The sequence below is a fragment of the Vicugna pacos genome, chromosome X (genome assembly GCF_048564905.1).
Source record: "Vicugna pacos chromosome X, VicPac4, whole genome shotgun sequence".
Lineage (NCBI taxonomy): Eukaryota > Metazoa > Chordata > Mammalia > Artiodactyla > Camelidae > Vicugna > Vicugna pacos.
In genome coordinates this window covers 47,439,520-47,454,085 of record NC_133023.1, presented here as the reverse complement: position 1 = coordinate 47,454,085, position 14,566 = coordinate 47,439,520, and the positions used below count along the sequence as shown (strand labels likewise).

The window sequence follows — 14,566 nt, the reverse complement described above, 5'->3', positions numbered from 1 at the left end:
GCTTAAGCACATTTCGTCATTTGTGAAATTTGAGTACTATCGTTTACCTTGTCTGACTGTGAGAGTTAGACGCCTTGTATACAAAGCACCCAAGAGGTGCTTAATAAAAATATGCTGTCACAATGACAGATAGTTTAGAAGGATCAACTCTGAATACTAAAGAGGGTGGCTTATTTCTGATGCATATTCAATATGTATATATATGATATATATGAATATGGTTTAAAGAAACAAGGATTCTTTTTTTAGTGCAGTATGAAGTTTTAATGAAATCTGTAACATTCCAGTGAGACAGGGACTAGTTACATTGCCTTAAGCAGATGACCTTGAAGGTTATTTACTCAGCATATGTATTGTTACAACTCAGAATTCATGTTGCCGTGTAACCATCCACTCAGACATTTAAATTCGTCTGACTCTGAACAGATCCATTAAGTTTAGGAAAGTCCACATTGATCATTTTCAGGGAGTAAGCTTCTCTATTTTGTGATTAAAGAAAATTTTGATTTTTTTTCTGCACTCTTAACAGGTTTAAAATATCAAAACATTGATTTGACGTGTCACTTTTTTAATAGAGAGAATAAAGCTCATGCTGTTTTATTTTGTAAATAAATGTTTTTGTATTTCAACAAACTTGTATGATTTCCTGGCTCTTTGAGAAGTATTTTGCAAGATACTTAGATAACCTGCTGTTGGAAAAATACAGACGTGACTTTTATGAATGTAGGCGTAGTACAGATCTGTTGGTTTTTGCTACAGTGCAAGACATGAGGCCTAGGAGAGATTTGCTGCGGATTGCCAGGAGGACAGATCCCAGGTCTCAGTCTCCCCTCCTGTAAAATGAAGTGGCTGGACTGTATTCTTCCCTCTTTTAAGATGAGTTTCCATGAGCCTATGTCTTCTGTTTATATTCAGGACTATTAGCAATATCAGATTAAATACTGTATACCCCTCCCTTCCCCCGAATCAAAGTGTAGTATGTGGTACGTAAGCTTTTAGTTACCTGATTCTCGTTTCTGATCCTACAGGCAATTTTTGTGTTGCATCTTTCCCGGCAACCTGGAAGGTCTTTTTAGCCATAGGTGGCACAGATGCACCTTCTTACAGTCTTAATTTTCCTGTTTGTCAAAGAAGGCTTAAACAACGTGATTTTATTTTGATATCTTTGCTTAACGCTTCAGAATAGCACAATTTCCATTGTGTCTCTCTACGTGGAAAGATTACTCTGCTTATATCTTAGTTTTATTCTGTCATCTCGCTGTGAACATTTCAGACTTGTTGTGCAAACAGTGGCAAAATCTGACTTTGCTTCCAGTGTTAGAAACCAGTGAGCCAGGATTTTCAAAAAGAGCTAGAAGCGGCCTCTGGTACACCTTAAAGGTGAAAAGTGTATTGAGTTCCCTGAGTATTGACCCCGCCGCTGTCTGTTAATTGGTGGGAGGTGATTTGGTACATATACGAAGGGGTGTAGTGTTTTGAATTGGGTTTGCGTGCACGTGCTGCCACTGAGCCACGTGAGCCTGAGTCAGTTCGTTCTGAGTTTTTCCCTCGTCTGTGAGATGGGGACGCTGGTATCTGCTTTGTAGAATTGTGAGAATTAGAAATTATGTAAAGTGTTTCCCACAGTGTGTATGTCAAGAGGGCTCTTAAACTTTAGCTGCTGTTTTCTGTGAAGCCATCATTTATGGTCTTTGGCAATTACTAAGAAACAGGAAAATAAGAAAAGCTGGTTTTATGATGAAAGATATTTGAGGAGGTTCCATAGTTCCTATACCCATAATTTAGCATTTAGCAGAGTTAGAACTGTTACACAGTCGCCCTGAACCAACGTTAAGCCACAGAATTTTTTGTTACTTTATATATGTTGGGGCTTAAGGGGATCCAATACTTATACACATGTTGTCTCCAGCAGCCAACTGAGAGATGACACAAAAGACTAGGCAGACGATAAATGTGTTCTTTGTTACTGATGAAGCCACGTTCTCCATGAACTTCAGGGCTCTGGGAAAATGCGTGTCATGATTCTGTGTCCCAGAAGTAGAGACTCACCCTGTCGCAGGTATCTCTGGGCCACAGCGAGCCTTCCCTTGAGAGGATGTGCCCCATCATGCACAGGGCTGTCCTGCCATGGAGCTGAGCATCCCGGTTGCTTCCCAATGGTGGCCAACACTGGAGGGAAAGTAAGGGTTTCATATGCCTTGCTTGTCTCCCCGGAATCACAACTCACTCTGTTAGTGTGACGAGGGCTAGCTGTGGGCCAGGGGTCAGGGTTGTGAAGGGAGAAGCACTCTCCATGGCCCAGAGGAGTGGGGAGGAGGCATCCCTAATTCAGTTTAAACTGGTGGTGGGATGGAACAGAAGGCTGCTCCCCAAGAGTTTATAAAAGGAGAAATAAGGATTTCCTTTGGGACTTAGTCTAGCCAGGAAACACAGAAGATGATTAGAAGGGAGACTTGTAAATCACTTTAATATTAAGTTGACGTTTGTTGAGCACCAAAAATGTGCTGCATTCTTTTCTGAGAGTTTTACAGAAATGAATCCTTCAATCTTCTCAACAAGCGAGTAAGGAAGGTTTGATTGTTATCCCAGTTTTAGTGTGGAAATTGAGGCACACAGAGGGTAAGTAATTTGGCCAAAGTCAGAAAACTAGTAAGTGGCAGAGCTGATATTTTAACCCTGGCTGTCTGGTTTTGAGGCTCACAGAGATGAGCATTGGTTGTTTAGAGGTACCTGCATGCCTTGATCTCTGTACCTCTGTGCATCATTTAGCCCAGAAAGACAGAGAAAGGAGAGTTACACAGGTGCTCACAGTTGAGTATCGGCCACTGTCCACGAAGTGTGCACCGTGATAAGCGTTAATTGTTTTCCAGGCAGTAGAACTTTTTGTATAACAGAAATTTAGTCCATTGAGTTAATCTAGAAACCCTTCCTGCTCTGCTTCTGTCCATGCTTGCCATGTGACTGCCTGCCCGTGATTAGGCCGTTGAGGAGAAAATGTACTCATGGTTGAACTCTGATATTGCAGCCTGGTTCATAGTTTCACGTCTTCTGTTACATTAATAAGTTAAGTTTCTGGTTTTCTTGCATCAGTGTCTCATGAGTTTGGTTAATGTGAAACCAGTCCATGGGAGCCCAGGGGTGCTGACTGCATAATTTTTGAGCACGTTGTGGCACTTCTACCCATGCAGTCCTGACTGGAGTATGTCCGCCTTCCGCACTGATTTCCCCCAACAGCAGGGTCCTATCCCACACCCGGATGTGAGGCTGGGAGCTCTCTGAGTAGGCCAGTCAGAGGCCAAGTCCACTAATCAGAAAATGATGAAGTACCTGATAGTGGGTTTAATAGAAGAAAAGGGCTTCCAGGAAGTCTGATGGGCTGTTCAAGTCCATTTGGTGAGAAGCTGTCCACTGTGTGTGGTTGAGCTTCTTCTTTGCTGTTGAAAAGTCTGGAGTAGATGAAGGGACTTTAAAAAGCAGAAAGGAGTGATTTCAGGTGGTACATCCACACCGGTGAGAAATGATGGATGACCACCTGTGTGAGGCATAGACAGAGTCCTACAAACTTCATAAAACAACTTTAAAAGCTCTTCCATCTGAGTGCAGTTCATATGGGGTCCAGTTTATCACTGGTTGCGCTGAGCGGGCAAGTAACTGATGATGACAGAAAGGACACGGAGGCATCAAAACGGTCTCAGTCATGTTCCCTGTTTAAAGGATGTGGCACAGTGTAATATATTTGAGCTGGTTTTTCACTGAACAATTTTTAGTGTTTTCTGGGACTCCCCAGTGCCCCAAGGTTCCATGCAGCTGGGAGTCCCCTCTGTGCAGCTCCGTCAGCGCTTGCCCTGGGCTGACGCGATGTCCCGGGGAGCAGGACGGTCAGCGTCCCCGGCTACTCCGAGCCCCGTCTCCTCATCCGCAGGGCCGGGTTTCTCATCCATGTCTACTTAGTAGGGTTGCTGAGAATCACACGTGATGGTTATCAGGTGTGATTTCTGGTTGTCTCTGTGATTGGCATATATTCAATATTTGATAGAAACACTTGTTTTTTTATTGTAATTGTGGCTTTTATATTGCAGTGGTTTTTAGTCTGTATTTTTTATAACTTTATTCTTATTTTTAAATATGCCCTTATTTTTATTTATTTTTTGGAAATACTGGGGACTGAAGCCAGGACATTGTGCATGCTAAACAGGTGCTCTACAACTGAGTAATAGCCACTCTCCTTGTCTGCACTTAAAAATACACATTGCAATACACAAAAGAGCTCTTAAACACCATCATGGGACCTAGTCTCTGTATAGGCAATTGAACACGTATACTATTTCAATAAGAATAAATGTTGTTGGGACATACATTTCTGAATCTGTTAATGTGCTTAAAAACGATCGTAGCTAGTGATAAACACAAGACTTGGATCCAGAACTTCTTAGGGTCTGTTTTGCCATCATGGGAAATTACATTCTACAGAAAAGGCTAATTGGGTCTCTTTGATATTTGGATGGTTTAGCAGATGATCAAGGCTTTCAAAAGCTGACAGTTTTGTATTTTAAACTAACTACAAAGTTATCTTCTAGAAGTTGTAAGTCTTAAGCTTTTGAAGTGCCCAGTAATCCAGGGGGTATGTGTCTGTGTCTGTGTGAACGTTTGTGTGTGTGATTTCAGGAAGGTAGAAATAATTTCCATATAGACTTTGATACCTTTCTCCTCCAGTTCAAGGTATAGGCATATATTTACAAAAATAAATTGATTTTCTTTTGTCATTTGGCATATTGGTGGGAATAAGTGGTTCTCATACTTGTTTCTGAAGTGTTGTGGAGCATGAGCTTAGAAAACGGGAGGAGAAAGAGGCAAGGAGGCACTTCACACTTTATGCAGGATATGAGAAACAGTAGCTTTTCTTTTCTCTTTTCTTCTAAAGCAAACTGGCACTGAAATGTAACATACTATTACTCAGAATTGCTTTTCTAATCAGATACAAGGGCCTCAGGTTTTTCAAGACAACATGAATGATGAAATGTGTGTTAGCGTTTATCTTTGAAAGTAGTTTTATTTTTCAAGTAAAAGGCTATAGCCTGTTCTTTCTTCCAGTGGTACATGAAGTGCTCATTGATCCAGGTACATGATCTATGTGCTTAGTTTCTTTGGGTTTTTTGTTTTTTTAAGTGCTTGTTTCATTGTGGTGAACATTATGGTGAAACATTATGAATGTTTAAAATTTTTGGATTTTGATCTTTAGAACATGTTGATTTGTCAGAACTTTTAAAAACCTGATTGTTCTTTGGTCGTAGTTTGGTGGGGCACCCTATTGGTTTCTGCTGTCTGTTAAAGAGTGAAATTGTTCCTCTAGCCTGCAGATCATTAAGTGAATGTTTTGCAGTGTGCCTTTAAAATTCATTGAATGCATTGAGCATGTTTGTCCAGTGAATTTTGAATTCACTCATAGTATTACTTTGCTTTGGTTCTGTGGCTTTTGCTCCTCTCCACAAGAATTTGAATTCTCTGTTGCATTTTGTATACGTGTTCTTAACAGGGGAAGATATTTTGCATTTTTTACAGAGGTGGGTTTTCCCATCCCCTCTGAATGTCTTCTGTAATTGATACAACAAAAATCTGTTATTGCAGTGCTAAATTATTTCATAAACTATTTTTTGGCTTAATCGGAAACAATGACAAAGAGTGATAATAAAACATACGAAAACCTTCCTTCCTTTGAAGAATATATATCAGGTGGTTAGGCTCACGCATGCTTTGTGCCTGACACACTTATTCTCATGTCATTGTGTATCATGATTCGGAGATGGAAATACTTCAGGTTTATAGATTTTTGTTTTAACATTTGTGTTGAATTCTATCTTCAGGCTGATGTTTTCTGTTGGGTTTGCGGAAAGTGTAGAAGAAGGGAAACAAATGCTTTGTCTTGTTTTCAGGAGGCCTGAGTTGCTGATGATAAAAGAATTGAGGGTGGGCTGAGGAAAAGAGTGACACTCCCTCTCCTCCCGGTTGAAATTGATGAAAAATGAAATCAATTAAGTGTATCGGTATTTGACCAATAGAAGTTAGCGAGACCAAACTGGCTAGTTATGAACAATGGAAAGTATTGAATTCACCTGCAGAGTTAGGTGCTTTACCAAGTAGCAGCATCTTAGAGCAATAAGAAAAATCAGTCCTATGATGAGCTATAAAAATTATATAATATCTTTTATTTCTGAAACTTTTCTACTTAAATTGTGTAGAGCTAAAATTAAGTTTCAAGCACCAGGAGTTAAGAATGTGGGTGGTTCTGTGGGATCGTTATTCAGGGATGTGCCTAGACCCTGCTAGAGTGGCTGAAGCTGGCAGGAAATGACCCAAAACCAGGATTTGTCATCCCAGGGTGTTCTCCATAATGGTTCCATTTGGGAGCCCTTGATTGGGTTAACAAATTGTAACAGACCCCAGCCGCCTGTCAACTTTAAGAAGAAAAAATATGCTTAGTAACTGCTTTGCAAGCAGGGGCCTGTGCATCCTCACTCCTGTCTCCTTGCCTTAAAGAGCAGAGACAATGCTTTGCTTGCATAGTTGAGGTTTTAGATAGCACTCTGCTCATTGCAAAGCAAGGACCCAGGACCTCAGCTATAAAAGCTGGGCTTGTGTGCTGTTAGATAGTCTGTTACCCCCACAACAAGGACCTGGCTGGTCTGGTTGTCTGCTTTGTAATTCACATATCTAAAGAATGTATTTTGTTCCTCTCACCCCATGACTTCCCTAAAGATACACTAAGACTATGCACTCCTGGTGGATTCTACAATCTCTGTCTCATACAGACTTTGCCCAAGTTCCTGCTTACTATCACACAACAGTTAATGACTATTTCCTTTGATTAAACACAATAAATATGGGAGAATTTGAGAGGCTCGTGGAGTAGGCTCCCTACTCCCTATTGATTTCTGGACTTTTTCCACTGTCTTGAATAATCATTCCGTGTCGGTAAGATTTCTGCCAGTCAGAACTCAGAGTTCCAGGTGAGAAGGATGCAGTTTTATCTCTTCTACCGGAGGGAGAGAGAGAACATAATTGAGATCTGCTTCCTTGTAGTTCACCTGCAGCCTTCTGGCCTCTGCTCACAGGGCCTCTATCCCAGGACTGACCACAGCCTTTTCTTCCCTTGTCAACATTTCCTGTGCCTTTCAGAAGTTGGTCTCTTCTCTACAATTCAACCCTGGCAGATGTGATGGTGGTCAGCGTGCTGGTGGGCAGTCACTTGGGGCTCCCAGGAGCCATGCTGATACTCCTGAGTCTCTCATTCGGGATAACAGAACTGTGGAGCACCGGAGGAAGCCCATTCATGCGAGGTCAACACAGCATTGCATCATTTTCATTTTACTTTTGAATTTTCAGTGGAGTAATTACTTGTAGCAAACTGTTCCAGATTTTCGGCCACCTGCTTTCCTCACCACCATTTCCTTGTTGGCTCTGGTGCTTGTTTGAAGAACCAGGTTTCTTCTCTGGTCATTTCTAGCAGCTGGGCTTGCCGAATCCTTGATCATCATTTGAAGCAGAATGCTTCTTCGTGATGTCAAACTGATTTTCCTATTTGTGAATATTTCATGTACACTCAGCAACTGTTTCAAGTGAAATGCTCTTATCCAATTTCGGTTAACTCACATTTGCTGATCTCCTGCTTTCATGCTGAGGGCAGTTTTTCTTCCTGTAATAAAAGCTCGCAATTTGCATTTACTATGGGAAGGTACTGGCCCGAGGTGGCTTTTGTTCTTAACAGTTTTAATACAATTCACCCATTAACATATACAGCGGTTTTTACCCTATGCCGAGAATTGTGCATCCCAGTGAATCTTAGAACATTTTCATCCCCCCAACAGGAAGCCCCGTACGCATAAGCAGTCTTTCCCATTTTCCCCATCCTCCCCCAGCCCCAAGGAGCCACTCTTCTCTCTCTGTGGATTTGCCTGTGTTGGACATTTCATGTAAACCCAGTCATTTCAAGTAAATGGAACCGTCTATTGTGACTGACTTCTTTCACACTGAGTAACGTTTTCAATTTTTGTCCACGTTGCGGCCTGGGTCAGTACTCTATGCTTTGCCATTGCTGAATTATATTCCACTGTATGGCTGGGACCCACTGTTTACCCATTCATCAGGTGATAGGCATTTTTTTTGTTTCTGCTTTTTGGCTGTAATGAATAATGGCGCCGTGAATATTCCTGTAGGAGTTTTTATGTGGACATTTCTTTTCAGTTCTCTTATGTGTGTGCCCAGAGAGCAGAATTGCTGGGTCATCCAGAAACCAAACATTTAACTCTCTGAGGCCCTGCCAGGCTGTTTTCCAAAGTGGCCACGCTGTGTTACGTCCTCACCAGCAAGGGCTGCGAGCTCCAATTAGTCTGTGTCTTCATTACTGCTTGTTACACTTTTTTAATTATAACCTATTGTAGTGAGTGTGAAGCGGTTTCTCCTAGTGGTTTTGACTTTATTTCCCTTAAAGCTAAAGATATTGAACATCGTTTGATTGTGCTTATTGGCCATTTGTATATTTTCCTTGAAAAATACCTTTTCAGATCCATTATTCATTTTTTAATTGAGTTGCCTTTCTTTTGTTGAGTTGTAGGAGTTTTTTTCTTATTTGGAGATACAAATTCCTAATCAGATAAATGATTCGAAAAAATTTTCTCCTGTGTGTTTTTTTTCACTTTCTGTATGGTGTCCTTTGAAGCAAAGTTTTAAATTTTCATGAACTCCAATTTATCTCTGTTTTCTTTGTTCCTTGTGCTTTTGGGGTAATATTTAAAATCCGAGGTATTTTATTTAAACTTTTATATATAAAATAACTTAATTCTTAGGACCGTTCTAGGAGATGGGTGCTGTTGTTCTTCCCAGTCTGTGGATAGGAGACTGAGATGCAGAAAATTTCACTGACATATCAGTGTTACAGCTACCCAGTGTTGTGGGAGTTCAGACCCTCATGTTTGTCCCGAGCATCTGTGCTCTTCCCCTCCATGCTCCACTCCTTCCTGGAATCGTTAATGAAAAAGTCTTTCCTTTTTTGATTTCTTGTTAGTTTGTTTTCTCATTGGGGACCTCATCACCTCATTTTCCTTGCAGAGGTCAGTGTAGCTTTATTTTAGGTCTCATGTAGGCAGAAGCATTGCTATCAGTTAACTTCTTTATTACTCACCCTCGAGTGATGATTGTTGCTAGTTGACCCAATCAATTCATGCTTAAGTCTCTCCTGCTCATGACACTAAAAACAGTCATGACTTACAGAATGCTCAAAGAAGAAAGTACCTGATTGATTTCATTTTGCTACCCAATCAAACCAATCAAATAAAAACCCCGGTGTTGACACAGATTATAAGCCCTCCAGAATATGGTCACTGTCTTCTTTGTGTTTCATTTGTTTGGTCACAGTGTCTGGATATTGCCTTGCTGTCCAGCAGTTTTGTTAGGATACGGTGCTCGTGAATCATTGTAAGGACAGTATTTGGACAACAGACTGTGTTGTTCATTTCACGAGGGAAAAGAGCATATAGAAATACTGCTCAGTTCTATTTTAAAATTAAGCTTGGAATTTTGAGAAGAGTTCAAGAAACCATACAAAGCTCTTTTTCACTAACTATAGATCTATCTTATACACATTATGGTTACATAGCAGAGTAACTTATCAACTAAATTTGACAAGAAGAGTGTATTATTGATTATTTGTTTTAGTTGAAATATTCTATCTGGGATAAAGTAATCAGTGCCCATAAATGAACAAATATGTTTGTATTTCTATGCAACATGGGAGCAGACTTCATATGTTTCTATATAATATATATGACTGTGTGTTTTAATCTGTCTGTCAGTGTTTTTATACTTTTTCAGCAATGTTGTAACTTTAGAATTCTTCTAAGAAAATCACCCCCGATTCTAGTGCAGTTTGTACAGTGTATCCTCTCTTATGCATGGGATTCCACTGTCCCCTCAGTGAGGAATTTCCTCTCCTATTGAGTCAGTAGCAGAGTTAAAGGAACTGTGATTTCTAGGCCTTTGCTCTCCATGTGTTTGCAGTTGGCTGTCAATCACAGTTTTCCCTTTCTTGAGTTTTCATTGTTAAATTAGAATTATGGAAATAACTATTAATATGTTGCATCGGTCTCCCTAGAAACTTGATGTGTTTGTGCTTTTCAGTTTTCAATTTATGAAAAATTTAAACGCACTTTTTTTTAAGTAGTCCTTTCTCACTAGATATTTGTTTAACTCTTTATAGTTAAAATATTTTTTTCCCAATGAATGAATCGGTGTGCATGTTTTAAAAGGTACGTTACTTTTTAGTTTTCATATTGTAACAGTTATATTCATTGTAGAGAATTTGGAAAATAAGTATAAAATCAATAATAACTTAAAGATGGCCTCTAACCTCACCTGGAGATACAGTTGTAAGGTTTGATATTGAGAATTACAGGTCCTCTCATGTTGTTCTTCTTCTTCAAGTATGTTTTTGTCACTTAGACCCTCGAATTCCCATATGAATTGTAGCAGCAAGCTGTCAGTTTCTGCAGAGGAGCCTGCTGGGATAGTGATCGAGACCACGTTGAATGTATGGATCGCTCTGGGGAGCACTGCCATTTCAAGAGCGCTTTCTTCTGATCCAGGAATGTGCGTGGTGTGTCTGTCCAGGTATTTAGGTCTTCTTTAATTTTTTTCAGCAATGCGTTGAGTTTACAGAGTATTATTTTACTTGTTTTTCTTTGCCTTTATACTGAGGACAAGTGTGCAAGGTACCGGGATCAGAAGTGTATTTGAGCCCCGCCACTTGCTGCCACCATGGACGCTGCGCTCTTGCTTTGCCCTCTGTAAAATCTTCCACAAAATAAGACCTCAGTAACTCTCTCTTGAATGAATGATTATATGATTGTTGGATGATGCTTGAGAGTCCTTGTGATGATGTCTTTTTCTCAGCCTTTCCCCTCTTCTTAACTATGCCCTTTCTCTTCCTTTCCTCCAGCCTGGTTTTCAGCCTGCCTGTGGCATTGATTTTCCCTGTCTGTAGACTCTTCCTTTCACTGGTACATGATAATGTTACATGGGGGCTGTGGAAACTTGCTAGATATCAAGAAAGAGCAAATCCATTGCATGCTAGTATTTTTAGACTGTGGTTTTTTTATCGATTGAAATTAAATGAGTCACACCACCGGAGCCCTCCCGTGAGCTCTTTTCGCCTTCCTACAGGTGATACTGCTCTTGTTGCTGCATGTGCCCTGCCCCCAGCCTTGGTTTTGGAATTGAGAAAGTCACCCTCAGTGGAGCCCTCTCTTTAAAAGATGAAGAGAACATTTGCTCCTTCTCCCTCGTTGGGGACTTGGATGAGATGAGGTACCAGATAAAGAATGGAGCCCCTCCTCATTCTGACCCCTGCTCTTTCCGTTCCTTTCTCCAGGGGAAAAGAGTACAATTGAACAGTATAAAGATTGATTGTGAGCTAATGAGATAGACAAGACAACCGAACATTAATTAAATATCCTTTCATGCCGGAAACAAATGAATTATACACACAAAAAGCACATAAATCACGGTAGTACTGTGGTTACAAACGTGGGTCCGAGTTCGAGTCCTGCTCTGGAGTGACCAGCCCTGTGAGTTGGAGAACTGGTAGGTCGGCTTAGCCTCTCCCGGACTTGTTTTCTGTCCTGCAGAGACGGGGCTCGCTAGGCGTCCCTCCCCCGTAGAGGTGCTGAGGTGTGTAAATGATGCGCGTGGGCAGCCCGATCACAGCTGCTCGTTCCTCATAAGTGCAGGATAGAATGGATTTGCGGAGACGGCTTTATGACCGCCCCGTGTAGACTCTCAGTGCTCCAAAGGGATGCCTTGTGGTTTGGAGGTGGGATTCCCACTTCTGTAAATACCCAAGGATTGTGTTATTTGGCCCTGCTTATTTGAATGTATTCTTTAGTAAGTACATATTGTAGATATATTTTTCAAGCATGCATGCTTTTTTCTTTTATTATTTATATTTCTACCCTCTCGTCTCTTTGTGTGACATTTCATGGAATCCAAGAAACAGTCCTAAGCTACCTGCCTCTTCACACTTCTCCATGGTGGTTTTCTTCCCAGACTAGAAGAGGGTTTTGCATAGGAAATTTTCTTTGTTCCCCTTTTCTTGGAGTCTCTCTGTCTGTCTGCCCATCTCTCACCTGTCCATCTGTCCATTTCTCTACCCACTCGTTCTTCTGACTTGTTCCAAGAAGCATTTCAGGCAGCTTAGAGAAGAACAGATACCAAATAAACAGGTGAGAAAATAGGGCCAAGTTCAGACAGTGAGGCTAGGAGGCGAGCCTGTTTGAGGGTTGCAGACGTGAGACACACACCTCTGCCCAGTCATTTATAAGATGGACAGCAAGAGTGTGCCTGAGGCTCCCACCAGACACAGGGTAACAGAGTTTATGGGAAATGCTCACTGGCTGTGAAATAAATAAGTGGCTTAGGAGAAGCCCAGTCTTTCCTGCTACTAACGCTTAGGAGAATATTTTGACTGTCTTCCAAAATCAGAGTATTTCATCGTTTCTTTGTCAGAGTTCTATGTATAGTTGGTTACATTCTATATCTGGAAATTTCTCCAAAACTGCTTCCCACGTGAGTCCCATGGCTCAGGAATGGGGTGGTTCTGCTCATTGACCGGGGTTGGCCAGAAACAGAAAATGACAGCCTCAAAGGAGCCTGCTATTTCTCAGTTATGTTTTGTCAGTGCTGTACATTTCAGAGAATGCTTTCACAGTTTCTCTCCATCTGAGGCGGCAGCGTGCTCTTACCAGCATCAGGAGCTCAGGGCCACGGGATGGTGGGTGCTGACTGCACTGCCGTCAAGACAGCTAAGGTAGTCACTGCAGGCGTGGTGCTTTTACGTAGTGCATTTCATGTTCTTTATTAGAAGGTTTCAACAGGGAGTTAATTGAGTTAATTAACATTTAATAAATATGATGCTGTTTTAAAAGACAGTTATAGGCAGAATATAAGCTGTGTAGACTTTAAAAACGGTTTCATTTCTGAAATTTCAGTAGGGAAGATTCACAGTTTATCTTATTTATGCCTCTCTTATAAAGTAACAAAGAAACAAGGCAGAAAAAGCAGAGGATGATTTCTGTTCTTCGTCTCGGCTTGCAGGTGCCCCTACCTCCAGTGGCATCCATCCAGACACCAGCAGTGACACTGGCCGTGCTCAGAACTGCCTCAGCCCTGAAGACACAACTGACAAATAGAAGGGGACCGCGTCCTGTTACAGCAGGTGCTCTCCCTTTGTGGGTCCTTATGTAACTGCGCGGTGTTATTCAGGATCGCCCGTTCCACATTGTGCGACGCTACTGCGGTGTCCCCTAGTTACTTGTTTCTGTAAGTACTCGTGTATTTTCTCCAATGTGTGGTACTAGACATCTAAAAATGCTTTTTTTCAGATGAAAAACAATGTGTTTTTAATATAATAAGTCTGAAAAAAGGGGTAAGAGAGGCTATCCTGGTCCCACTACTCAGAGATAATAATTAACACTTTAACGTCTATTTTTGTCCTTTTCGTCAGTGTGTATCACCTCTGTCATAAAAACCAGCGAGCACTCTGTGCCTGTTTACTGTGTGGAGAACTCCATTTTCCATTCGGCTTTTTATATTTTTTCTGCAATATTCTATCTCCCCTGGCATGATTTTTAATGACCAGTATAGAATTCTGTCTTGTGGAGGCATCGTCCATTTTACTTCAGACTAAAATAAACTTTTAAATTCCAAGTATACTTTACTGAAATACTGAAAAGAGAACCGTGGTGGTACCGAAAGTCCCCTACCTCCCTTCCCCTTATTTCCTGAAGGTAAAAGCTGTTGACAATGTGTATATATTTCATGACCTTTATGCCTAGGACATATATATATACACATACATACATATGTACATACATACACGTATATGAGAAATCTATATATATATGTGTGTGTTTATATGCTTTATTGAAAATTAAGGCCATACTATATGTTTTCTACAGCTCACTTTATTCACTCAGGGGTATATCATAGACGTCCTCCCACTCCAGATTCACCCGGTCCTTTCAGATACAGTGGAAGGGGTCTCCTGATGTGCAGGTGTGGTCTCTTTTGGAAGGACACCTTTGGTGAGAGAGTGCTGTGGACAAGGCCCTGGATCATGCCGAAACACCGGCCCCCTCAGAGCCCACAGCTCGCCGTGATTTACTGCATAATTTTCTTGATGGTGGACGCTTAAGTTTTCTCCATTTTCCACTGTCAGTAATGATGTTTGACTGGCATCCTTCTTGTACAAACATTCCTGTAATCTTGTATGAGTATTCCTTTAGTTAAGGCTTCCTGAAATTTAGTCCCTGGATGTGACATTTACATTCATCACAGGCTCCTTTCAAGAGACTCTAGAATTTCCTTCTCCAGTGGGGAATGAATAGATGTAGAATAACTTCTGTAACCAGTTCTATATCGCTGGATATAATTTCACTTCAGCTTTTCTTCCCAGCATTGTAAAAAGTGCTGTGTAAATGCCCTGATGAATACATCTTTTTGAACTGATTTTTTTTCTAAA

The 14,566-nt window shown here is 41.0% G+C and overlaps 1 pseudogene; it reads left to right on the top strand.

The window, feature by feature from the left end:
• Positions 1-14,566, top strand: part of LOC140692026 (trafficking protein particle complex subunit 9-like) — a 64,989-nt pseudogene that overhangs the window by 17,390 nt on the left and 33,033 nt on the right.